Source organism: Prionailurus bengalensis, chromosome A1 (assembly GCF_016509475.1).
Source record: "Prionailurus bengalensis isolate Pbe53 chromosome A1, Fcat_Pben_1.1_paternal_pri, whole genome shotgun sequence".
In the NCBI taxonomy this organism is placed as follows: Eukaryota; Metazoa; Chordata; class Mammalia; order Carnivora; family Felidae; genus Prionailurus; species Prionailurus bengalensis.
Window position 1 is genome coordinate 106,634,668 of NC_057343.1, and position 27,835 is coordinate 106,662,502.

At 39.4% G+C, this 27,835-nt stretch overlaps 1 pseudogene; it reads left to right on the plus strand.

The window, feature by feature from the left end:
- Nucleotides 1–526: 526 nt before the first annotated feature.
- LOC122479477 overlaps nucleotides 527–27,835 on the plus strand; it is a 39,698-nt pseudogene continuing 12,389 nt past the window's right edge.

Below are 27,835 nucleotides of genomic sequence, written 5' to 3' on the forward strand. Positions count from 1 at the left end.
GGTCCACTTCTTTGCCTCCACGTTTTGGGGGGCCCCCACTGAGAGGGTTGAGCTGCCTGCACACACAAAAAATCTGCATGATCCAGTCAGGCAGAAAGCAAGTCACGTTCTCAGGACAGGCAATGAGACCAGTAAGAAGGCCACACCCATCCCTGGGAGAGAGAGAACCAACCACGAATGGTACCCGAACACAAAGCCACGAATCACAGGGCAAAGACCCAATCCTTCCAAGTGTTGTTGCCTGCCACTCTGCAGGGAAGGGACAAAGTGAGAGCCTACCATCCTTTCTGCACCAGGCCTCACAGGTGCAGGTCTGTAAGCATTGCTTTGATAAGAATCCTCACCCTGTGCTGGTTTCTGCCAGTTTCCCCAGGATCCTGGCAAGCAGTCTTTGCGGTCGGCAGGGTGTCCCCGTGGATCCCATCCTGGTGCCCGGAAACTGCAGAGGAGGAAAAATACATCTTCCTCTACCTCTTACAGTTAGTGGTTGGCAGAGACCTGTTTTCCCAGGGCGCCTTGTAAGCGGATGAGCTTGTCTGTGGGAATAGTTCTCCACGGTGGCCACACCCTACTTCTTCAGTCTGAAAACCAAATTTTATTCGCCCAATGCGTCACACTGCACCCGCTCCAGCTTAAGCGGTACCCAGCGCCTCCCCTGATCCGGTCCGGTTTCCGGACGGGACCCAGTGTGCCTCCCTGGATTTGGTCCGGTTTCCGGATGGGAACCAGCGACTCCCCGGATCCGGTCCGGTTTCCAAATGAAACCCAGCGCCTCCACGGATCCAGTCTGGTTTCCGGACGGGAATCAGTGCTTCCCCGGATTCAGTCCAGTTTCCAAGTTGGACCCAGCGCCTCCCCGGATCCGGTCTGGTTTCCAAAGTGGACCCAGAGCCTCCCCGAATCCGGACCGGTTTCCAAGATGGACCCAGCGCCTCCCAGGATTCGATCAGGTTTTCAAGTCAGACCCAGTTGGACTCCTGCCAGTTTTCAGACTCAATGCAGCAAAAAGAAATGTCCAATTAAAGTCTGAAATCTCCTAAGGCAAAATCTGCAAAGCCGGGAGCTGAGGGCGACTCTCCCCGGGCCTCCAGAGGTGGTGAGGAAACAGCTAGCTCCAAGGCACATCAGGTACGTTCATCTGGTTGCTCTTTGCTGCTGGAGGTCATTGGGGGTGTCCTTCAGCTCCCCTTCTGAAGCGGGAGTTATTAAAAGAAAAACTGAGATGCATTAAAATTTGTAGGAGTTCATATGAGCAAAAATCAATTGGAATCGGGTGGTATCCAATCTAACAGGTAGAAAGGACCTCTGAGGAGATGTTAAGGATCCAAAACTTACAGGCAGAAAGGAGCAGAAACAAGGAGGCTTTAGGAGGCGGAAAAACCAGGTTGGTTATTGCATGGTTTTCTTTTCTTTAGGGGGTGGCACGGGTCTGTCAGGCAGATTACCCAGCTGGGGCTGATCAGGTGATTGCTGATTGACTGATTTAAGATTATCATTTCTGGAAGAGCCAAAGCTATGATTAAGTCAGTTTGGTGATGTGGGGCTTAGTATAAACTGTTCAATTTTGGGCCTGGTGCCTTGTTTTTAACAGAATTACAGCTGCCATAATAATGACAGTGGCTAAAATACACGCCAGGCTTTATGCTAAGAGCTACACAAATGTTTAGCACATTTTTATCCTCACAATAATCCTGAAGTCATGGGTATGCTTATTATTGCCATTTTTTTGAGACAAGAAAACCTAGGCAAAGAGTTGAAGCAGTTGCCCATGGTTCCATAACTGAAGGTAATAAAGCCAGGATTTGAGCCCAAAAGTCATGCTCCAGAACAGGTGTTTGCCTGGGACAAATCTCTGGGCAAGGTTTTGTAGCATGTATACACAGAAATTAAATAGTTGGGTCACAAGGTGTGAGCATTTTATTATTTTCAGTGTCACTGTTCTGGTTTATATTCCCAGCAGCACTGAATATACGTTTCAGGCTCAGGTCTCTCTCCTCATGCACAGAGCTTACTGGTAATTATACTATGCATGATCTAAACTAGTCATCTATCTGCTGACCGTCTGAAGCCTAGGAGACGTGTGCCTTCAGCTCCACTTAGCACATTGAGTTTCTTTTGTTGTTGTTTTATCTTTTTTGGACATGGCTATCTTTTCAGTTTTTCTCTTTTGTACTTAATAATTACATGTTTGGGTAGAGAGCAGTCCTAAAACATGAGCTTTAGCACCACCTGGACTTTCAATTCTATTCATCTGCTCTAACCACCAAATATTTCTTAAAACTCTTCTCCTTTGTTCCATTACCAAAAATTCAACATGTTTGTGTTGATCATCTTCTTGATGAGATAGATACAGGGCGTACAAAAACAAATAAGGAAGACTTCTTTTCTCTGAAGACCTTGCAAAGGAATTAGCCATATAAACAACTAATTATAATGAAATGTGATAAATACTAGAATGGAAGTATAATCGTACTCTATGAGAATATACATGACAAAGTATTTATTTTTGCTTGAGGTGGGGCTTAGGGATGGTGACATATATGCTGGAAATTGAAAATGAGTAGGGTTTTCTTAAACTCTGAGGAAAAAAGTGAAGGTATTTAGCAAAAGTGAGGAATATAAACAATAACTTGAAGGCCTGAAAGTTCATAGCATTTTCAAGAATCAGCAAGTTGGGCAATTCATATGGTGAGTGGTGGCAATTGGGTTGCCTGGGATGGTAACTGAGAGGTGGAAGCTGGGTCACAGCTCACTACCACCTCCCTGGTTTGGCTTTTATTGATTTTGTATACAGTCTAATTTTACGTATCACTTTTCCCTTAAAGGTTTTTTTTTTTTTTTTTTTTACCACAGGAACTCTTAATGATTTATACCACTTTTTAGACAATGACTCCTTTTTTCCCAGTACAATGATTTTTTTACCATAAAGTCCACTAAATAAGCATACCAAACAAAGTTGTACTTTTAACATTCTTGTTTGAAGCAAAGGCACACTTACAAATGTGTTTTATACAATAGTTTCTAGTCAAAGAATATTCCACGGAACAAATTTGAAATGCATGCTAACTTTGGATGAACCCAGATGTGTTGCTTTGCCTGTGGATGCCAAGCGAGAGGAATAAACCTGCATTCTCTTTACTGCCTTTCCCTCTTTTGCACGTATACTATTTTCTCATGCTTTAAAACACAGAGTTTTCTGGGCAAAGACTCCAGTCTTTTCTATTTATGTCAAAGCCTTCCATATCAGGTAGTTATTTTAGAGTTTAAGTCTCAAGGGAAAGAGAATTGTCAAGCCCATATGATTTTGATATTGAATGCCTGCCTGGTATTCAAACACCTGACTTTCTACCACCCTTCAAAGAATGATACTTCATTCCTCCTCCAGCCATCATAAATCTTTCTCCTTTTAGAATATAATAAAACTTCATTATATTACTTTGTATGTGCAAACAGTATTCACTTTCAAATTGATTATTTGTTATTAACATGTTTTTCTTATTGACTTGATGTATTATCTGAGAAAAATGTCGGGTTATTAGACTGGTACGGATGCATTCATATTTAACAAATTTTCACTTAAGAGCATTATTTTTAGAAATGCATTAAGGTCATTACAGAAGGAATAGATGTGTTTGGATTCCATAGAAGGCCATTTCTAAGAGCACAATTAATAAAAAAAAAAATTCCAGTCTACTTCTATAGATTGACAAGATTATTCCTGTTGCTTCTAATTCCAAGAAAATAATTCAATTCTGACTACTAAGTGAGAGCAGATAATTTATTGGGAAAAAAGTTATTGTATTAGTCATTTCACCAAAGTCTGTGTGAAACATCTAGTCAGGAAGGGTAAGAGTGAGAGCTGCTGGGGATCACAATAGCCAGAGATCCAGGGCTATCTTTTAAAAGATATATAGAAAGAGCAGGGGAGAAAGGCAGATAAGGAGAGGGAAAGAATCATAAGCAGGCTTCATGCTCAGCAAAGAGCCCAATGTGGGGCTTGATCCCATGACCCTGGGATCATGACCTGAGCTGAAATTAAGAGCTGGACGCTTGCACAACTGAGCCACCCAGGCGCCCCAGGGCTATCTTTTATTATTTGTGCTGCCACTCTTTTCTGCCTCATTCTTGTCTATCTCTGCCTCACATTCCAGTTCCAAGGAGAGATATCTAATTGGCATGGACTGGGTTATTCCTACATTTTAGTGACTACTTTGGAAAACAGTTTCTCAAAGTAGGTTTTTTTATTAACTATGAAAATGAGTAAAGTGTACTTATAGTGTAGGAGAAACAACAGAAATCCACCAGATTCTATCAATAGTCTATCACACACACACACACACACACACACACACACACACACACACACCCCTATTTTCCTCCATATGTGAAAATTTTCAAATACCCTCAGGTGACATAATCAATCTCAAACAGAACATACTCTGAGCTCTGTGGAGTAGATTAACCAAATGATAACCATTTTAAGGCATTCATCTTCAAGTCTGGAATCTCTGGATTATATATCATCTTTGTTTCTGCAGCTACTTACCAGCTGTTTATGTCTTCCCTTAACAACCCTTTATATGTATTGGTGTTGTTGTCATTGTTGTTTTTTCTAAACATGTATTAAATAGTGGTGGCCTTCTGGTAACCTTCACATGGGACATAACTATTATTAGCCTTGGTCAATTCTGAGAGTTTCATTTGGGCAAACCATTACCTGTGCCTATGACTCAGTATGGAAACTCTTCTCAGTTCTTTAAAGAGGACATAAAGAAAGGTGTATTTCAAAATACCATCAATTGGAGAGACTGTCTTTCTCCACTGTCTTTTAGGGTCACACATAAGTAGGACTGAATTACATTTAGAGAGGAGCATGAAGCACCATCTGAAAACCAAACTAGTTTTTCATTCTCCATCACCCAATCAAAGGGAATTGCTAGCGAATCTATAGATAGGGATTTAGGAAAAACTAAGGGTGTCTTTTAAGTATTTGAGATGACATAAATCTCTCAGATACTTCCATGTGGCAAACTACTGGCTATTCACAAAACTCATCATTCTTTTATTCTCTCTGGAGTTATTTCTAGGCTATTTGTAGCAGCTTCCTTTCTTGTGAGGTGTGATCATATGACTGTGTTCTACCTCACGGAATTATAAGGTACCATTTCAGGCAAAGACGTTTAAAAAGTTTTGGGCTTCTTTTGCAGTTTTTTAAATCTTCCCTGATACGCTGTATATGTAGAGGATAGCAGTGCTCTAGGGGATGGCAGTAATTTAAGAAGCAGAGATTCTGGATCTCTGAACCACTGTGTGGATGAATGTTGCCAGCAAGGAACACCCATACTGGGATGTCACATGAATGAGAAATCTACCTCTGTTGGATTAAATGCCTGAAGCTCTACATGTATTGTAGAAATTAGTATTAATCCCTGGGTTGAGAAACACTAATGTCTTGCATTTGGTTCTTCGTACTATAATGGCCTTTATATCAGTGGCCACTGAACTAGCATAGGGATTCTGCCATTGGCCAAAGACGCCTACCCAAGTATACACCAGTAAGCTGGAAAGTAGTCACCGGATAGATTTGTTGTTCCATCGGCCTTGGCAAGTACTCCATTTTGGCACTTGATCCCACTGGCCTCATTCTGACTATTAGACCACAGTGACTTTATGGCTTTCTCAAACTAAGGTTAACTAGAACTCTTTATCCAGTTCTGCCTAAAAGATTTAGGTAGTTCTCTGTCTTGTTTTTCACAATGCACATTACCTTATGTTGATTTAGGAGTCTGGAAGAAAGGACTAGAGAACATAATATGGTGCTACAGAATATCTGTCCTTAACATGTATGTTTTTGACTTTATTCCAGGGTCTCTAAGTATGGGAAATTGACTCAGAGGCCATGAATGTAGTATGGATAGCTCAATTTGGTCTTTAGAATATTTTTGGTTATATAGATCTAGTAAAATTATACTACCTATTACTCATATATCTGTGGTTCCATGATTAATAAACCTCAGCTGGAGGTCTCTGTGTGTCTGGCAATCTTGGAACTTGGATGATCGTGCTGACTCTCTTGTTTGCTAGGAAAACCAGTGATAATATTCTGCTTGTACACACTGGTGCTTTTTAGTGTGTAAATCCATTTTGATTCTTGGTCCCTGACTCCTATTGGTCATTAATTATTTTGAATGTATGCCCTGATAGTAAAGGTGAATGCTGTATGTCTGCTACTACCTGGACTTGGCAGGTCTGAGTTCTTCCCAATCATGTTGATATCAGTAAACCCAGTTATCAGGGTTGAGAGCTACATGGGATGATCATTTCAGAAGATATATATCTATATATCTATATATCTATATATATATCTATCTATATATATATATCTCAGAGGATATATATCTTGGAGAAAAATGAAGTTACATTTCTCATTCATATGGTTTTGACTTGTGACAAATTTATATAGTAACTTAAAATTAAAGTATGATATAAAGTACTTTAAACCAAAATTTTCAGTTAAATACAACTAATGAAAAGTTTTTATTCCTGAGGCTACCAGAAAGAAATAGAAGACTGGCCATCATGGAAAAGCCACATTTTGCTGGTATTACTCGCACGTGTTTTGCAGCTTTCAAAACTCAGTAATTCACATCTTTTCTTTTCCAAATATTTGAGTAAAAAATATTTGAGGAAGATGTGAACCCATTATTCTGCTACTTACCTCTGTGCACACATATACCCTATTATGAGATGCATGGGGAAAAGTTATAGATTCAATCGGATGTCCAGTAAAAAGGTTTTTTTAAATTTTTTAAATGTTTATTCATTTTTGAGAGAGAGAGAGACTGTGTGTGTGTGTGTGTGCGCGCGCGTGCACGCATGCATTGGGCAGGGGCATAGAGAGGGGGACAGGGGATCTGAAGTGGGCTCTGAGCTGACAGCAGCGAGCCTGATGCAGAGCTCAAACTCATGAACCATGAGATCACAACCTGAGAGTAAGTTGGAAGTTGAACCGACTGAGACACCCAGGTACCCCCAGTAAAAAGTTTAAAGTCATTCTTTTTCAGTTAAGTAAGGACTTTGTCATGTGTTTAGAGTCAAAGAGTGGGAAAAGAATGATGTGCGCAAGGATAGTGGTGAATAGTAAAGTTTACAATTAGCTTTGGGGAATTAGGAATGGGTTAGAAGGGTAAAATGACTACCAACTAGTGATAACCCTTTCTTCTGACATAGCTAAGAGATCATGATCTGGAGTGGAATTGAAGCCAAGCTATCATCCTTCTGCTGTACCATATTGCCTACATCAGGTTCCTTGGGTAGCTCTTTACACATCACTCCGAAGCTATTTAGTCAATGAAATAATGTTTGCTCCAGGTATTAAGATGGATCTACAGGGGCGCCTGGGTGGCACAGTCGGTTAAGTGTCCGACTTCAGCCAGGTCACGATCTCGCGGTCCGTGAGTTCGAGCCCCGCGTCAGGCTCTGGGCTGATGGCTCAGAGCCTGGAGCCTGTTTCCGATTCTGTGTCTCCCTCTCTCTCTGCCCCTCCCCCGTTCATGCTCTGTCTCTCTCTGTCCCCAAAAAAATAAATAAACGTTGAAAAAAAAAAAAAGATGGATCTACAGTGGTGGAATCTGAATGAATATTCCTTTTAATTGATATTCCAATTCTGAGTAATTAGGAAAAATGTTGAGGTGGTAGTTAATGCCCCGTGGTTGCAGTACTAAAAGTAGAATATAGTGGAAGCCTTCCTTAGATCTGAGAGTGAATAGCATGTACCAATACAACATAAAAAATCATAGACTCTGTATGTTTTTCTCTAGTGCTTCATTAAGAGTACAAGACATGGGGGCACCTGGGTGGCTCAGTTAGCTAATGTCCGACTCTTGATTTGGGCTCAGGTCATGATCTCAGGCTCCTGAGATCGTGCCCCAAGCCTGGCTCTGCACTAGCGTGGAACCTGCTTAAGATTCTCTCTCTCCCTCTCTCTCTCTGCCCCTCTCCCTGGCTCGTGTGCACTTTCCCTCTCAAAAAAACAAAAACAAAAACAAACACAAAAAAACCAGTGGAAGGTATGGTATAACTTTGTCACATACTCAAAGAAAGGGTAAAGGATTTATTTTTTTAAATTTTTTTGGTAAAAATTTTTTTATTATTTAAACACCAGATTTTTAATGTAGGACAAACACTTGAAGACTTTGTATCTTCTCACTGGCATGCCATTTTTTGTCACTCAATGTGGTAATTTGAAACCATCGAACAACATTACTTTACACGAGATTAACCACCCTCGCTCTTTTGTGGAGACAATACCTGAGATAGAGAGGATCAACTTGTTTTTTTTCCAGTTAAGCTTGACAGAATGATGAAATCTGAATGATTATCATTGTCTTTCCTTTTAAAAAGGGTTTATTTAAAGGGCCAAATATGGTAGTAGTCTTTGAAAATTCTTTTTAGGTTCAACTCCAGGCAGCTCAGATCTTTTATAAAAACTCCAGCCCTCACTGGGTCCCTTAAGAGTGATCAACCGAAGATCTGTAATATGAAACTTCTGTGTGAATTAACTTCCCCCAGATGGGGCAAACCACAGTGTCTTTTAATGCACTAATGGTATCAAAATGCATGAACATCAGATGTAACTGCATGCTCACATTTGACACCAATCTGGTATTTTAATAAAGGAATTATAATGTAGGGCACTAGGGAAATCACAGTACATCCTCACATCCTGCTTACTACTGCTTAATAATCTCATAAAGTCTTCTTTCGATCACACTCCCCTCCTAGGCTTGAATAATAGGATCATAAGAAAGAGATAAGGCAGAAATTAGAATTTAGGACTCCCCAGTATTAATGACTAATGGATTCCCCATTTACCATTAAACACTTTAACCACTGCTCATTGGCTCATGGGGAATATTACTTTCCTTCTGGTCTTAAACAAAATATAGATAATAAAAATAATTTAGGAAACTTCTTTTTGGGACCTGCCCTTAACTCATATTAACACTCTTGGAAAGTCATGTAACTACTGGACTTTGAAAGACAAATGGAACTTTTAAACACCTTTTTTGTTTTTTAATGCAACGTTCTAACTATGAGATTTGACTGTGAAAAAGCCTTCACGATATTGTATTTAATATTTTGTTTTAAAGGAAAACAATTAACACCCTATGCTTTTCCTAAGAACACGTCTTTCTTAATTGTTAAAAATTTTACAAAATTGAAACATATGACTTAGAAGGGGCATATGGATACACAATCTTGCAGTTACTCAAAGTGTTCACTTTTTTCTTCATAGTTTACAAAATGTAGAGGAGAGATAATTATTTTAAAAATTATGTGTAGTTGTAGAGTTTTTATTGTTATGGTATTTCTATAATAATTGTAAAAGAGAACTCTAAACTTCTTATCCCATCTCCTAATAAATGAAATGAATCCAGAATTCCAGCCATCTTATTGCATCCTATAACTTCTCCCACCTGTAAGAATGAATTAACTCTGCAAGAATAATAACGTTTCCCTTCCACATCTTTAAGCTAAAGCATACTGAAGAATTGACAACTCTAAAAACTATTTTCTCAAATTAGATACATTGATGAATATACTTGATTCTAAGAAATGTTATCAAGGTTGTCAGTGAACGTAGCTATCTTGTGAAATGGAATTTGGTTATGTATTCACAAGTGTTTTGTGTTGCACCATAATTTTCCTACTCATACCTCAGCTACAACTACCTAACAGCCACCACAACTTTTCATTTCTACCTGAATTACAGAAGAATTTTCAGAGAAGACAGATTTGATTTCAGGCTTCAATTTTAAACTAAAAAATACAGCATTAGAACACAAAGTTGAAATATATGGGGAACCAGGGGCTGACAAATGTGAACTTAGGTTTCCAGAAAACCAAGAAAAAAACAAGGAATTTTCCTGCAAAAAGGTACATTAAATGGTTGCATAGAAAGTTTACTACATATAACCTGTGTTTGTGTCATAAAATTTATGATGTCTGTGTCATATATGGGACAAATGCAGGATGTCATAACTGCCACTGGGGCAGGCAAACTCCAATCTTTTCAAAGATGGTAGATCTTTCTTTCTTTCTTTCTTTCTTTCTTTCTTTCTTTCTTTCTTTCTTTCTTTCTTTCTTTCATGTTTATTTATTTTTGAGAGACAGAGAGAGACAGAAGGAGAGTGGGGGTGGGGCCAAGAGAGGTAGACACAGAATCCAAAGAAGGCTCTAGGCTCTGAGCTGTCAGCACAGAGCCCAATGTGGGGCTTGAAATTTTGATCGTGAGATCATCACCTGAGTGGAAGTCAGATGCTTAACCAACTGAGCCACCCACCCAGGCACCCCAGTTATTATTTCTTTAGTATCACTGACAAAATGTGGTAGTTGTATCTTCTATATTCAACATTTTTTTCTTCATCAGTCTGCTGAATTACTTCTGGCTTCTGGATTTTTTTTTTTTTTTTTTGTGTATAGAAATAAACCTTGAAGGCTTTGGGTCCAGGAATGAGACTCTAAAAAGAAAAACTGAAGGCTAGTTTATTGCCTATAGAGTGTGTCTACTTATGGAGGGGAAAATAGCAATAGAAAAGCACCTACATTTATAAATCATTCACTTACTCCTTCAGAATCTATTTATTGCTTATGGGGTATAAAGAGCCTGACATCAAAAAGCACACAGTCGACTGCCTTGGATGTACTGATAGGAGTTATGACTTGGTGATGGCCTTTATAGAGCTGCATACACATGCTAAGGTTTTGCCAACCAGAGAGGCTTCTGGCAGAGGCAATATCTGAACTGTGTGGCTAAAAGGAGCAGAGTTAGCTAAGGGAATACGTGTATGGAGAGGAAGATACTCAAAGCACAGTCTCCTCCCCTCGTCTAGGCAAAGCCTCGGGTACAAGGAATTGCAAGGAAAGAAGTGTCAAAAAATAAGTCAGTTGGCTATAGAGAACTAAGTTCTGTACAGGCTTGCAGAGATGCTAGGATGTTTGGGCTTCTTCCTAAGTTAGTGGGTAGTCATTGAATAATTTTAAACAGGAAAATGATTTGTTTTGGAAAAGTCATTTTGGTATACTGTGGAGTCACTGGTATACTGTTGGGGGGTGGGGCAGAGTGAGTCAAGCTTCCAAAGGGCTTGAGGGGCTACTGCTTGCGGTCCTTGTGTGATGTGATAAGGGTCTGGCCAAGGGGGTGGTCAGACGTGGACAACTTTGAGAGGCTTGGCAACGAGAGGAGAGGTGGGAATCGAGGTCTCTTTCATATGTTTACTTGGGGGAACCAGTCTGATGGTACCGCGTCTTACTGAGAGAGGGAGAGCAGGAGAAGGCTGAAGTCTGGGGCTCACCAGGGATGCTGAAATAGAGATTGCATTTGGGTACCCTGCTGCCTTGCTGCACCTTCAGATGAATTCAGCTGAATCTGGCTGAGAGAGGATAGCTGGCCAGGACCAAAGCTTTATTTCCGGTGCTAGATTTAGATTAACAGAGGAAACTTGAATTATTGGCCTCTATGGAAGCCACTGACTCCAGAGGAGAAATTCTCCCTTCAGCAATGCTGGGCACTAGTCCATTTGGAACAAAAAATGCTGGAAGAGGAAAAGACAAAAACTTCATTTGGATATAGTAAAAGGAAAGAGGATATTTTAAAATTGACTAAATAAAGAGGAGTTAAGGCAAGTATTACATTCTACAGCAAAACTCCGTTTTATGTATAGTTGTTAAATTGTAAAGAGAAGATATTTATGTGGAAAGTTTATACAGATTTTGAGTTTTGCCTTGACTCACAAAAGTTCACTTTGTAGCTTTTTTTCCTCTATTGGCCTGCTAAATGTAACATTCAATTCTGTGCTGTCTTCAAAAATTAATCGATAGCTTAGTCATAATCTAATTTGGGGTTTCCGTTGGTGGCAGCATCTCTGTGCTTAATTACTTTTTATCTGTTGAATGACTCTATTTGTTTCGGGGCATCTAAGGCAGGGAAGGTCTTCTGGGATCCACGAACTCCTGAAATTGCATACAAAGCCTGTGCATAGGTATTTGGAACCTTTGTCAGACAGAAAGTGCACTAAAGTCGGTGCTTGGGCACACATGGGGTCTGAGTTTTCCAGGTCTCAGTCATAAATCCTGCAAAGCTCCCCCTCTCCATTTTCTCTCACTTATGTTAGTTTGGGGCAGAGATTTGGCTCCATGTTATCTGACTTTCTGACGTATTTGGTTCCTGGCTCCAGGCAGAAAGGGCCTCTTTTAACAAAGCCATATATTCTTCCCTTCCTGCTTTCAGATGGGCCAGCCTTAACAAAGTGGCTGTCTCTTCTCAAGCATGAAACAGTTTGTCTCTCTTGGCTCTTGGTTGCAAGCAATGGAACACAACTCTGTCTAATTTAAGGGTAAGGAATTTTGTGGAAATGTATAAGGTAGGACATGAGAGGAGGTCAGGAAGTAGGAGTGGAAGCAGAGTCTCACCTCTGAAATACTCCGATTAGGGCATTGCCACTGGCTGAGAGTGTCCTGACATTACACCTATTATCATTGCACATCCCTGCCATTGAACACTGTACCATGAACTTCATCTCTGTGTCCCTCATTGAGTGTACAAAATCTGGGAAAAAAAGAACCTGGTGGCTGAGTCTAGGCACATGTCCCCATCATAGCTGCTGGTATAGGAGGGGGTATACTTGGCTTTCTTTGGCCCTTGTATCAGGATATGGTGGTGCCTCTCATCAAGGCTCACACAGTGAAGATTCCTTCCAGGAGGAAGGGGTTTGTATAGACAACAAAGGACAAATAATTCACCACAAGTTTGCCCGTTTGGCTACCTCTAGGTTTCTTTCTGCTTATGATTACATTTTAAAATGTCTTCACCTGACATCATGTCACTGTTTCCTGGGCAGTTGAAGACGTGCTTCTTCCTCTCCCCTTGGAGGAAAACCCACAGCAAGTCAGGCTCCAATCCAGAATCTCAGGGTGATGTCCACTATTCAGTTTTGCACAGCCCCACTTCAGAATCCTGCCACTGATGGTGTGCATTACATCATTAATTACTACCAACAAACCTCCCCCAAGAAAAGGGTACTTCATTAAATTGTGTAAAAATAGCCCTGACTCAACAGGGAAGAAAAAAAATAGGTAGAGGCATTAGTCTTTGTTTCTGCAACTGGCCATGAGGCAGTAGCTGGTATTTATGACTTTCTTCCTCCACCACCCATTTCTGTTTGCTTTGCCCTCTGCTAGCACCTCAACTGGCTGGGATTCTTTACCCAGTGGGGTCACTCAAACCTTCATTCCTGAGGGATCTAAGGTTTTGGTGGTTCTGCCTGAATAGATTGCCAGAGTCCTTGATTAACTTTTAGCACTAGACTTGGTAATATGAGAAGGTGTTCTGTTTATTCTCCTCCCTGCTCCCATTGTACAACAGCGATCCTATTTTTTTCTTAAAAACTAGAATCAATCAAATCAGGCTAAAACACACACTCTCTCTCTGCTTTTTTTTTTTTTTGTTGTTGTTTGTTTGTTTTTGCTTGTCTTCACAGTGGCATAAAGCGTATGAAATGGCCCAATGGAAGTTTCAGTTCCATTAAATGTTGAAAGCATTCCTCTCTTTTGTCCATACCAGCAGAATCTGGGAATGATGGGATGGAAAGCAGAAATTTGTAAGGTGTAATTACTAATTAAGTAATTGTGAATAACATCATCTTTATAATCCCTGGTTCCTGGATTAACACAGTTTGGCTTTGGGAAAAACAGAATCGCTTACTACTACTTGCTGGTATAGAACTGTTAATGTTTCTGCGGAACTACACCATCAATTTTCAAAGCACTTATCCTCCATGATGACTTAAATCAATCTTCACCGGTCTGTTTCACCTGTTTTGGCTCTAGATGATTGGCACATGACAAAACCAATATATCCACTGGTCATGTTTAAGATAAAGTAAATGCCTCCGTTGGAAGCAATGCTGTATGGGCTACACAGACCTGGCTTACCCTGAACAAATGCCCATTAGCTTTAATTCTGTGAAAAGTAGTGGATCACACTAGAGCCCTGGTTTCTCAGGAATTAAGTGTTGGCTCTCAGACAGGGTTTTATATTTATCTAAATATTTGGGTACTTTTCTTTTCTTATAACATAGTCAACCTGCTAAATGCCAAAAGTTATACAGCTAGTAAGTGGCAGAGCCAGAATTTGAATTCAAACAGGCCGACTCTTATATAACAAGCTCTTATCTTTATGTAATGCACCTCCTCCCTGAATTTGTTACTTACGATATTATTATCCCTCAGGATTACTAGGCTCTTCTTTATTAATGGAGCCTTTGGGTCTGTGAAATGACCTTGTTATAGGAATTGGGTGAGAGGTCAAGAATTTAGTTTCTATTTTGATGGTATTTTTTACCAGACATAGAAATTTTTTTCAATTATGTAAGTAAAATAAGACTTCACTGTGTTGTCCTTCTATTTTAGCCCCAGAAACCATTGCCAAAAATATCTACATTGGAACATTCTGATTGCTATAGTAACTATGCCTCCTTCCCATTTGAGAATTAAAAACCTCCTCCTCCTCCCCTTCTCCTCCTATTCCTTGTCCTCCTCCTCCCTTTCTACTTCCCTTCTTCTTCTTCTTCTTCTTCAAAGATATCTATTGCTTTGAAACAAGCCATCATAAAACACAATGGCTTAATACAATAAGAATTCATTATTTCTCATAAATCTATAGAATGAGTGGAAGTTTTTGCCCAATATGGTTTTGTTGGGGACACTGGGATGATTAGAAAGTCCAAAATGGTGTCATTCATATGAATAGCAACTGGTCTTGGCCCCTTACTGGGAACTTAACTGAGGTCTTAGTTATCCTCCACCTGGGATCCCTGCGTGGGTTCTCTGTCATCCCCAGAATTGGGTTCCAAGAAGGAGCATTCCAAGAGGGCACGTCCTAATATGCAAGCACTTATAAACCCTTTGCTCACTTTATGGGTGCTAATGTCTCATTGGCCAAGGCTAGTCACATGGCAAGCTCATAGTCACAGAGGGGAAAGACTACTAGAAGGTGTGCTTTTTTGAAGGCCATTGAAGTTTACCACAACTTTCCTTAAGTATTCCTTGCTCTCATTCTCTGCTAGCATAGTCATTATTTTTTCCTTGATGGTTCTGTCTGCAATTCCTTCTATAATGCTATTTTCATAGTCTTCCAAAGTTTGCTTCCTTATTTTTTGGTCTTGAGCCAATGTTTAATTAACAACTTTTTAAAAAGGTAAAGAAATTCAAATATGTTTATTTCTTTTCTTTTTTCTTTTTCTTTTTTTTTTTTTTTGACCGTGTACCATTCTAACTTGCAAGTTTTATTTATTTATTTATTTATTTATTTATTTATTTATTTTTATTATATTTTTAATATAATTTATTGTCAAGTTAGCTAGCGTACCGTGTGTACTGTGTGCTCTTAGTTTTGGGGGTAGATTCCCATGATTCATCATTTACATACAACACCCAGTGCTCATCCCAACAAGTGCCCTCCTCAATGCCCATCACCCATTTTCCCCTCCTCCCTGCTCCCCCCATCAGCACTCAGACTGTTCTCTGTATTTAAGAACGTCTTATGGTTTGCCTCCCTCTCCGTTTGAAATTATTTTTTCCCTTTCCCTTCCCCCATGGTCTTCTGTTAAGTTTCTCAAGTTCTACATGTGAGTGAAAACATAGGATATCTGTCTTTCTCTGACTGACTTATTTCATTTAGCATAATACCCTCCATTTCCATCCTCATTATTGCAAATGGTAAGATTTCATTCTTTCTCATTGCCAAGTAGTATTCCATTGTATATATAAACCACATCTTCTTTATCCATTCATCACTTGATGGACATTTAGGCTCTTTCCATAATTTGGCTATTGTTGAAAACATTACTATAAACATTGGAGTACATGTGCCCTGCTAAGTCAGCACTCCTGTATCCTTTGGATAAATTCTTAGTAGTGCTATTGCTGGGTCATAGGGTAGTTCTATTTTTAATTTTTTGATAAACCTCCACACTGTGTTCAGGGTGGCTGCACCAGTTTGCATTCCCACCAACAGTGCAGGAGGGTTCCTGTTTCTCCACATCCTCGCCAGCATCTCTTGTTTCCTGAGTTGTTAATTTTACCCTGCACTGCAAAGGAAACAATCAACAAAATGAAATCCAACCAACAGAATGGGAGAATATATTTGCAAATGACATATTGGATAATAGGTTAGTATCCAAAATATGTAAAGAACTTACCAAACTCAATACCCAAAAACCAAATAATCCAGTGAATAAATGGGCAGAAGACATGAATAGAAACATTTCCAAAGAAGAAATTCAAATACATTTAAAAAAATTAAAAGCAAAAGAAGTATGTGAATATGAGATAAGGAGGTCTTATTTTTTTCCTTCTTGCTTATATTAATGTATTAAATATTCTCAATATTAAAATTATATATGTCTTTGACAGAACCCAACATCTTTATTTTTTGATTCAAGATTCTTGGGAAAAGTTTTTATTGCAGAGTGCTGATAATTTACTCTTCTATATATTTAAATTAATTTTTCCCAAGTTTGAAATTATAGAGTAGGGGCAACCAAAGTTTTTTCCTGAAAGCTTTTTATACTAATAAAAAGACATACTCATTTACACTGTACAAAATAAGCAACTTTAATAATAATGAGTATCACTGCTTAAGCACATTCTATTTTGAGGTAGTGGTGAGAATCAATGGAGATAGTGGATACTCAGTACACATACTTCAGCAATAGAGTTTGAATGATTCATATTTGAAATGTATAGCGTATATTTTAAAAATATAACTTAATTATATAAGTAAGTTATATTTAGGTATATTTAGATAATTTATTCTCCTCCCTTCCTGTTAATTTAAGTAAAATTTAACTAAAATTTACAGTAAATGAACTAAACAGTAGATTATCATTAAAAACCAAAGGAAGGGGCGTCTGGATGGTTCATTTGGTTGAGTGTCCAACTCTTGATTTCAGCTCAGGTTATGATCCCATGGTTGGGATTAGCATGCAGCCTGCTTGGGATTCTCTCTCTCTCTCTTTCTCGCTTTCTTTCTTTCTCTCTCCCTCTGCCCTTCTCCCCTTATCCCCTGCTCATGTTCTCTCTTTCTCTCTCTAAAATAAAATATAAAAATTTAATTAAAAATAAATAAAAACCAGGGGTAGATGCAATTGATTACTCTGCCCGAGTCAAGTCAGTATCAGTGGTATGCTGATAATAAGTCATTCTTAAGACTATGTGAGAATTCTGGGGCACTTGGGTGGCTTCGTGGGTTAATGACTAACTCTTGATTGGGGCTCACTTCACGATCTCACAGGTTCATGAGTTTGAGCCTTGCACTGTTAGTGTGGAGCCTGCTTGGGATTCTCTCTCTCGGCCCCTCCCCCACATTCTCTCTCTTTCTCTCTCTCTCTTTCAAGATAAGTAAACTTAAAAATGTGAGAAGTCTAATTAGTGCTTCACTACTAAGCTGTATCTGGAAGTCAGCTGATTCAACACTTTTCTTAGGAAAGCAACATAATTCTTAGGAACCTTATTTTTCTATTTTCCCAGGAAAACCATTAGAATATGGAAAATTCCAGCACTTACCATTATGATTTTTTACTCCTCAACTTCTGGAAAAACTATTTGTGCTCAAAAAATATATTAGAAATATCCTAACTTCTGGGGTGGTCTGTTTTCTTTTTCTGTAAAAATACACACACATACACACACACTCAAAACTGTCTAACCTTTAGCGTCAGGAGGGATAATCTACTTTGGGAAATTGGTTATAAAATCCAAAAAGCGCTGGAGTTGAATAGCTGTGAGATAAATTTTAATCTCACTAGTCAAACCGTGGCTTGTCATTGATGTCATTGGAAGTGATATAGCGTGTACTATGTCCACCACAATAACATGTTCATTGTTTCTGAATTCCAGTAATTTTTTGAATTATGAAAAAAAGCTTTCCTCTAAAACACTGATTGAGGTGAGGCAGGACAAAGTGAAGTGATTTTGAATCCATTTTTCTGTGTGATTGGGGACCCAGTTTTACCACTTCTCAGTAAGTGGGTGGTCAGTTGCTCCTTTTTCCCCCATGAAGTGAACAGTATTTTTAGGTTTTTGTTCCTCCCTAAAAATGGTTTTAATGTTAAAACAAAACCCAGTGTATGCAGTCACTCTATTCACTGAAATCATTTAGCATATACACCACAGACATGTATTTGTCTAATTTTTGAACTGTAGTCTTCTTGGCATTCTTAAATCAGGGGAAAAAATTAACTTTTGAATTAGTTAACAGAAAAACCCATATGAGCACTTTTCAATGATAAATCAATATTTGAAACAATTCATAAATATACATTCATTGTAGAAAACTTGAAAAATATGATTAAAAGAAAGAAAAAGTAATTTAAATTTCCTGAGACCATGGCACCCTCTACTAATATTTTGGAATATATCTGTTAGGACTGTTTTTAAGTAAATATGTGTAGGGAGTAGGATAGTTTACTGAAATAATAATTTGTCTTTTGTTCTTTGGCTGTAGGTAATTTTCCTTTCCATATTCCAAGATAGTGGCCAAGTCTTTTCTCTTACCACAGGAAGTTAATAATGGCTTTTGTGTGGTAGGGCCAGAAGTAAGAGTTGCCAGACAAAGCAAAATCAGTACCCACTGAGAGCTTTTGTTAAAGGTAGATTAAAGGGAGCCATGGGATTGAATTGTCTAAGGAGAGGAGGACCTTCAGGAACTGGTCAAAGCTGGGGAGGAGAAAACATTTGGAGAACTTTTCCTGGGACCCAGTATGGGGAAAGGCATATGAGACCTTCTGTATCCTGCTGTTTCCCTGGACCCCAGGGCTCTCAGGGCTTTTGGGAGGCCAGATGGGTAGTGTCCCTGTGAGCCTCGTTCCCAAGTGCAATGCTTCATCCTGGTACTGATTCCTGGGGTCAAGGTTGGCATCTAACCAGCAAAGCCTCCAACTTCAAGATCACGAACACACCCTCAGTAACCAGTTTGGAACAGTGAGCAAGAGAAACTGAGAACAGTGGGGCTTTCCCAAATGTCCCAGACTACCTGTACCTCTGGGATTCTTGCATAAGCCTATACAGAGGAGGAGGGCCCTGCAAACTTGACTGTAATAAAACTTTACACTATTCCAGTCGGTGGGAATTTGGGGGGAAATGCTGTTTTCAAGATGCATAGTAACGTGACATGTTAGAGAAAATTCTGAGCCACCGCAGGGAAGAGTCCACCTGGATTGCACCCATGGTGATTTGCAGCCTATGCAACTGCAGACATTTAATGGGGTGCCCCAACAGTGACTGTGATGAAGTTTCCTTCCATCTGGGGACTCAGGGAGTCATTTAAGTTTACTTAAAGAAAATAAAGAAACTGTGCTTTCTTGAAACTAGCACAGTGGTTCACAGTGTAAAGTCTAAATTGTTGCAAAGCTTTAAGTCCTCTCTCTGCCAGTTGCCAGCAGTGTAACCTTAGCCAGATGACTTAGCTTGGCTTTATCACCAAGTTCCTGTGTTGCTTTATCTATAAGATGAGATCATTACTAGGACCCATGCCATAGGCTTGACATGAGGAATAAATGGGTTAGAAGAGTGAGGACAACGTTGGGCACATGGTAAGTGCTCAGTAAACATTAGCTGTTGGTGTTAACGTTAATGGTTGCCTGGACTTGTGAGTGCACATTTAGGATTGCTGGGCATATTCTGCAGCCCACGTCTGCTCTAAAGACTTGTTATCACCTCCTCCCCACCCCCCCACAAAGGAGGTTTATCTGAATTGTTATTTTTGTCCTTGTTTGAGAACTGTTGGGCTGAGATGAAGCTGACTCTCAGAAGGCATTGTGGCTTCTAGGTTCCTTAGTAGAGTGATGCAAGTGAATTACAGAGGATCTCATGAAATGTTTAGAACCTCCTCAGGGGCTACAGGGTGGTCAGCAGAGGGAGCAGAAAGAAGGGAAAGCACAGGCAGCCTTTTCAGTAGTCACTTACGAGGTGGCTTTCTCTGGGATTCTTATATTAGAGAGGACTTGTAGAAGGTGAACTCCAAGATCTCGATCTGCACTTAGAATCCCCACAAAGCAACTCTTGTTGCAGAGAGAGGGGGACCCAGTGATGGCCATTTCTCTGAGTCCCGGAGGTTAAGGCACATCTGACATGTGAGGGGCTTGGGCTAACATACAGAGCCGGGAAATGAAGGAGACTGTTCTGTGTGTGAAGGTGATGATAAATTATAGAAAACTGAGAGTGATTTCTAAAGAAGTACCATTGTTCCACCCCAACGCACCACACACAGCCATTGGAAATTCACCTTGGACATTTGGCTGAGCTGTAGTAGCAAGGGTGGTTTCTGGTCCAAGGGACAGTGACTGATAGAAGAATTCCTTCTGCTGATTCATTCTCAGCTATGTTGTTCATTGTAGAGTTTGGTATATCAGCATTAACAAGTTCAGGAATTTTTCTTTTATTTCTACTTTGTTAAGAGTTTTGGTTTTGAATGGTATTGTATTTTATCAAATGCTGTTCCTGTATTTGCTGGGATAAACATATGATTTTTTTTCTTCTTTATGATAGTGGTGAACTATAGCAATAATATTTTATAATATTAAATCCAGCTTGCATTACAGTGATGCAACTTACTTGGTCATGGTCTCTCGCATGGTGTACATTGTTGGAATCAATCGGGTGGTATTTTTTTAGAATTTCCTACGATTGGCCTATAATTTTCTGGTCTTAGGCTGTCCTTGTGAGATCTGGTATTTGAGGTTCTGGTAATCTCATGCAATGATTCTAGGATCTTTCTAGTATTTTAGTTCTCTGCAGTATAACTGTGAGAGAAAGATTACCTTTTTCTTGAATATAAATTAGAATATACCTCTCTGTCTGGTCCTAGTAGGACTTCCTTTTGTTATTACTGAAAGATTTTTAGCCTGCTACCATTTCTTTAATGGTTAAAGGCCAATTCCAGTTTTTAAAATATTTTTAGTTAATTTCCTTATGTTAGGATTTTTGGGGAGAACTGATCATTTTCATTCAAGTTTTAAAATCTTTTGCTTTGGAGTGGTTCATGGTGTTCTCTTATGGTTTATTTTATTAATGTCTCTTTTCTTTGCGTTTAACTTTATGCGATGTTTTAGAGCTCTCACCCTATCTCTCTTGATCAATCTTGTGAGTGGTTTATTTATTTTATGAATTATTACAGAAGGATTGCTTTTGATTTGTTATTTTCTACTATTTATTTTTTAAAAACTCATTAATTTTCTTACAGCTACTGAACATACTTTGGAATTTTCTTTTGGTGAGGGTAATAGCTACCAAAGTTTCTCAGTATTGATTCTCCTGAAAACATCTTTAATTTCATTCTCTTTTTTTAATGTTTTTATTTTATTTTTGAGACAGAGAGAGACAGAGTATGAGCAGGGGAGGGGCAGAGATAGAGGGAGACACAGAATCTGAAGCAGGTTCCAGGCTCTGAGCTGTCAGCCCAGAGCCCAATGCGGGGCTCGAACTCATGGACCGTGAGATCATCACCTGAGCCAAAGTCGGATGCTTAACCGACTGAGCCACCCAGGCACCCCTCTTTAATTTCCTTCATAAGAAATATTGGCTACTTTTATAATTCTGGGTTGACACCTATGTTCTGTGTTTCAGCTGTTCATTCACCATTTGTTCATTTAGAAGTAATATGGTTTATGGTTTTTGTCTTTTGTTTTTCTTTCTGGTGGTTCTTAAGAGTTTCTCTTTTTCTTTGGTGTTTGAAGTTTCATCATGGTAAGTCTGGATGTTGATTTAATTTATCCTGGTTGGCATTTGTTAAGTGTTTTAAAAAAAAGTTTATTTATTTACTTTTGAGAGAGAATCCAAAGAGGCTCACAGTTCTCAGCACAGAGCCATTGTGGGGCTCAAACTCAAAAACTGCAAGATCATGACCTGAGCTGAAGTCAGACGCTTAACTGACTAAACTATTGAGGTGCCACCTAGGTATTTTGAATGAGAGCGTTGATGTCTTTCATCAGTTCTGATACATCTCAAATATTATTATCTTCAACTTTACTGGCCAATTGTCTTTTTTTTCCATATTAAACTGTGTCTTAACATGTGTCAGACTTCTTACTATATCTTCATTGTCTCTTATTTTCTCTTTTGTATTTTCTGTTTGGCCCCTTTATGATACATTCTGGTTAGCCAGATCTATCTTCCATTTAACGAATTATCTTTTGACATAGGTGTAAACTGATATTAAACACTTATATTTATAAGTTTAATCATTACAATTTTCTTTTCTAGAAGTCTTATTTGATTCTTAAAAATCTGCTTGGTTATTTTTTATAGTTTCTTGATACCTGCATTTTCATTAATGTCTTTTATTTCTTCAAGCATGATGTATATAATGTTTTCAGAATCTGTGTCCTGATATTTTTAGTTTCTGAAATTCCTGTATTTCTGACCCTTCTGTTGGTTGTTTTTGCTTATTCTTCTTCCTCGGGGAGCTTTGTTTCTTTGTGTAATTAGTTATTTTTCCTATGATTTGCTCATTTTTATTGTCAGTGTATTTTGAGGGCTTGATCCAAGTGACTCCTCCAGATAGGGCTGTGTTTGCTTCGGCTAAGCAAGTAGGAACATGACACTTCCTGGATCACTCTGAGTCATATTTATGAATTGGGTAATTTTGGTCTGCCTTGGTAAAATGGGTGCAAATGGAAGAAGGCTACCTTCTAGTCCCGTATTTTCAACGATAACTCCCCACCCCCATTTCTCAGGTCTAAGTAGAGAGTTTGTTTCTATTCACTTCTGAGTGGTTTACAACTTGAGAGAGCAAGTATTATAAGCAGTGGAACTCTCCTCTTAGATTCCCCTTTTTGCCTAGGCTTTGAAGCTTATCTCTTATTTCTGCCTGTCATAAGGCCACAAAAACCCAGGTTTGGGCAGCATCTGGGAATCGTTCACTCTTCTGCCAGCTCATCTGTGCTTTTATGAAGATTTAAAAATCTTTTTTTTTTAAGCTAAGACTTTAAGTTGATTTCAGTGAAGGGGTGATCCCAGTACTTAAGCAACCTATGTCAGCAGAATCTGAACAGTGTTGGGTATTTATCTTAATGTGTATAAGAAATCACACAACTAGCATATCACGTTTGTGATTTTACTATATTTTACCTGATAAAATATTGTAATATTTTTTAAAATAAGGAGTGGATTTAAAATCGATTGAGAAGTGGTAGGTAGATCAGGCATAAATCATGAATACAGTTATCACATGACTTCTGTATCGACACATCTCAAGAGTAGGCTTGCAGTGAAGGTGAGAGAAGACTCAGAGACCACTGAGGTATGCCGGACAAAGTTTACAAAGTCAAAGGATATAGAGAATGAAGCCAGAACAATCACAAGTAGGAGCAGAAAGATAAGCCAGATTTCTTAGGTCTCATAATTATACAAGCTTCTTTCTAGACCTCACAGTCTTCATCCAGGGGTCATACAGTTTTGGGTGATAACATGTGTCATTGAAGGTGACACCAGAGCGCCTAGAAGCTCAGCAGCCTTCCAGGTCTGCCTTAAATATGGATGACTCGAGCCACTTATAGGTAGGCTAGTGTGGGTCTGGGCTGGATTCCCCCTCATCCTGAGATGCCAGGTGCACCTCATCACTGTCAGTGCTGTAGAATATACAGTATGACTACAGAACACATGTTAGCACAGAACACTCAGGCCAGGAACACAGCCCCCATTTATCACCTTCTCCCCACCCCAGGCTGGCCAAATCTGGTTCAAAGATGTTTCTGAACTCAGTACTATGGCATGAAAACAAAGATCAGTTGCTCAGAATTCTCTGGCCCCAGAGTCCTTACGTGAATAACTGAAGTTTGGAAACACAGGTCTAGTGGAAATAGAGTTTGTCAGGAATTATAGATATCAGGAAAGATCTCAAATGGAAAAGATATCACATTCAAATTAGCCTAACTTGAGGAGAGTTTATTTATACAAGGGACTAATTACAAAGGCGTGTGTGTGGTGGTGGGGTGGAGGGAGACACAAGACACAGCACAGAAACCTGGAGTTAGTGGAAGCAAGGTTTCATCACCCATAGAGCTGAATGGACAATGGGAAGAAGATATTACTAAAACTCTAAAGAAGAGAATGTCTCATATAGCAGCCACCTGTAGTGGCAAAGTGACCTTCTGTCAAGTGACACAGGCTGCCAGGGCAAATTAACAGGCTGGGAATCAGGAAAACAGATACTCTGTCCTGAATTCCCTCTTGCTCTCAGCTTCCTGCCGGCCAAACCAAACTGGAAGCCAGAGGACTTGGGAGCCTTATTGACGTAATCCATGCTAGGTAGTGAGCAAGGTGGAGAAGGAAAGAGAGTCAATTTGGAGGAGGAATTAAGTGAAAGATTTCTGGAATATCAGAAGAACTGATCCATAGTCCATGCTTAGTCAATAACTGCATCAATTTGTAAACCAACTGAAATCTCTAATACTTCACATGTGTAATCATGAGGAAAATTGCTACACTCTTCTTTCAACAAGAATTTACTTAGTGTGCCAATTACACTGATTTTCTTCACAACTTGTAGTTCATTCTTTCTAATTTCACCTACTTTATTCTCTTTGGATGTTATTCTGATTATAGGTCTTTCAAAACTTTTCCAAAATATTCTAGTTTTCCAGGATCTCTGCCACTGGCCTATTTTTTCCTCCTCAAAATTTTTGAACTGCCTTGGATAAAACCCATGTGGACGGAGTATTTATTGATATTGGGTCATGCTAACTCATTTATCACTTCTGTCTTACTGACTCTGAATTCAGTGCGGTGGAGTTTGTAGCCAGCTCAGAGGAATGCTCGATAGGGCTTTTGCCCTTTTTAAGAATCATATTGGTAATGATTGTATGGTATCCTTTATTAATGTAAATAATTCACTCAGGTGTATAGATGAATAATATAACTTTGATGGACTTTGTAAATTTTATTTGGTAATGGGATTCTTAAAACTTAGACCATTTGAATATAGACTACGTTGGTGTCTGATGAGGAAATAGTAGTTTAAATCAAGTGGCACCAATATGTCATATTGTGGTGAGAACCACATAAAGAAGAGGCACAAGGGACTTAATATTTTTTGATTACTTACTATAGGCCAGTTGATGTGTTAGGTATTTTGCACATGGAATTTAATTGAGCCACATAAACATTACAAGTCCAATGATTTGTACTGACTGACACATATTTTAAGCTTCCATAAAAATGTTATTGCGTAGCATTTTTAACGTCTTTACAACCAACGTAGAGTATTTGAGGTAGGAGTCTCTCTACCCATGGAAGCCCAGGAGTCTACTAGTATTTGATCAAAAGGTTCATATGTCATGGATACTTAAAGATGGCCAGTCCGTGGGTGGTTGTTGTGGCCCCTCCGTTGCTCTCTCTTCTTTGCTGGGTGGTTCTTCCAACTCATCACCACACTACCGCTCATGTTCTTTTGAAACACTCAGTCTAGCCATCTCACTTCTTTACTTAAAACTTTAATTTCAGTAACTGCACTTAAATGAGAATCTAAATCCTCAACTCATATGAGGCTCTGAATGACCTGACTTTTTACTTCTCTAGTTTCGTTTCACATCATCTCCCCTACTTACACTACCATTGCCTGGACCATTCTTATCAATGTTCTTACCTGAAAAGTTCCTGTTTTTCTTTCAAGTTTCAGATTAAATGTCACTTTTCAAGGAAGTACCACTTGCCCTTCCCCTTCAGTAAGGTTCCTTGGTATTCTTTCTAATAGCTTCTCTCATTCTTCCATCAGATTCCTTCCTGAACCTTGTAAGTATATATTTATTTCTTTGATTGTTTCCCTAATGTCTGCCTTTCCCGTTAGACTGCATGTTCCATGAGGTCTCTTTTGTTCACAGTGGTATCGCTGTATGTGGCACAAGGCCTAATAGCTAACTCCACCTGTGCCAAATGAGAAAATAAATGACTGAAGCTGACCCCCTGTCCTTGAGATATTTTGTGTTAGAGGCACTGATGTGAGGAAATACTACCACTATAGTGTGGTGAGTGCTGTTCTGGCAGAGAATACACATGATAGCACACACAGAGCAGGTCAGGAGTATCCTACATACAGGTTCAAGCCTTTGGTCCCTTTGGGAAAAGAATGACATCTATCTTTTGAGAAAATACCATATTGAATATGTGACAATTCAACTGTAATAAGGAACTGAATGGTAGAGGTACTCAGAGGTGAGGAAGACACCTTCAAAGCTTTCCAGGCATTTGCATCAATACATTATCAAGGACTAAATAAGTATAAAGATGAACAAAATGAAATGCATAATGTAATTAGGATCAAAAGAGAAGTATACATTAAACTGTGTGGATGGTAACGGGCCTGATCACGCTAGGGGGAATTTTTGTTGGAAGAGCCCTTTGAAGTTGACCTTGAAGCTACAGCAGGACCTAGGTAGGTGGGGTCAGGCAGTGGAATGTAAACAGCGAGATACATCCTACAAAGAGGAAACTAGGTAAGATAAGATAAACAGGACACTATGGGTGTGGTTTGAGGAAGTGAATTGTCTTGAGTCCACTTGGAATATTGTTGTTTAGGATCTTCGGTAAGCAGAATTCTTAAAACCTCCTCCTTCCCCCCACTCCCACCTCAAGATTCCATTTTCTAATTCTTGGAAACTATGAATGTGATGAGATAGAACAATAATGAATAAATTACTTTACATGGAAAAAAGAGTCTTTCTGATGTTGTTAAAGTGATAATCTTAAAGTGTTGATAATCTTAAAGAGATTATCCTGGATTATCCTGCTGGATCCAGTGTGAGCATATGAGCCCTTAAAAGCAGAGCTCCTTCCCAGGTTGGTGAAAGCAGAAGTCACCTTCAAAACACAAGAAGGATCCAGTGCATCATTGCTGGCTTTGAAGTAGGAGAGGCTACCAGCCCAGGAATGTGGGCAGCCTCTAGAAACTCTGGTTCAAGGGTTATATATAACTGCATGAGACTGAATTCTGCCAACAGTCTGAAGGCTCCTGGGAGGGGGATTTTCTCCAAAAGCTTCCAGATAAGTGATGGGTGGGCTGACACCTTCACTTTGATCTTGTGAGACCCAGAGGTTGCTCTGGCAAGCAATCCCTATCTGAGCATTCTGGGATTTCTGGCCTACAGGACTGTGAGATAATGAATAGGTGTTGTTTCAATCTGCTAAATTTGTGGTAACTTGTGGTGATGCATTAATAGAAAATACAAGGGCAACTGTGGATGGCTTTAAATACCAGACCGAGAGGGGCGCCTGGGTGGCGCAGTTGGTTAAGCGTCCGACTTCAGCCAGGTCACGATCTCGCGGTCCGTGAGTTCGAGCCCCGCATCAGGCTCTGGGCTGATGGCTCAGAGCCTGGAGACTGCTTCCGATTCTGTGTCTCCCTCTCTCTCTGCCCCTCCCCCATTCATGCTCTGTCTCTCTCTGTCCCAAAAATAAATGTTGAAAAAAAAAATTTTAAATAAATACCAGACCGAGAGGTGTATATATTGATTGGGGAGCAGTTAGGAAACATCAGGCTCCTGTCGCTCTAGGTCTCCAACTCTGGCTAAGATAAGAGTAAGTACAATCAACCATCTGAAAAAACCAAGTTACTTCTCCCTCCCCTCTTGTTTGCTTAGTTGTGAGCATGGACAAAAACGGTAGTCAAGGCACCAAAGAAAATCTCTTTGGCTCTCCCATAAAGTAATTATGTAGTTTTTTTTTCCCCCCTCTTTGAGGCGAAGTTACGTCATCTATGAAGGTGTGTGAGGCTTATGCC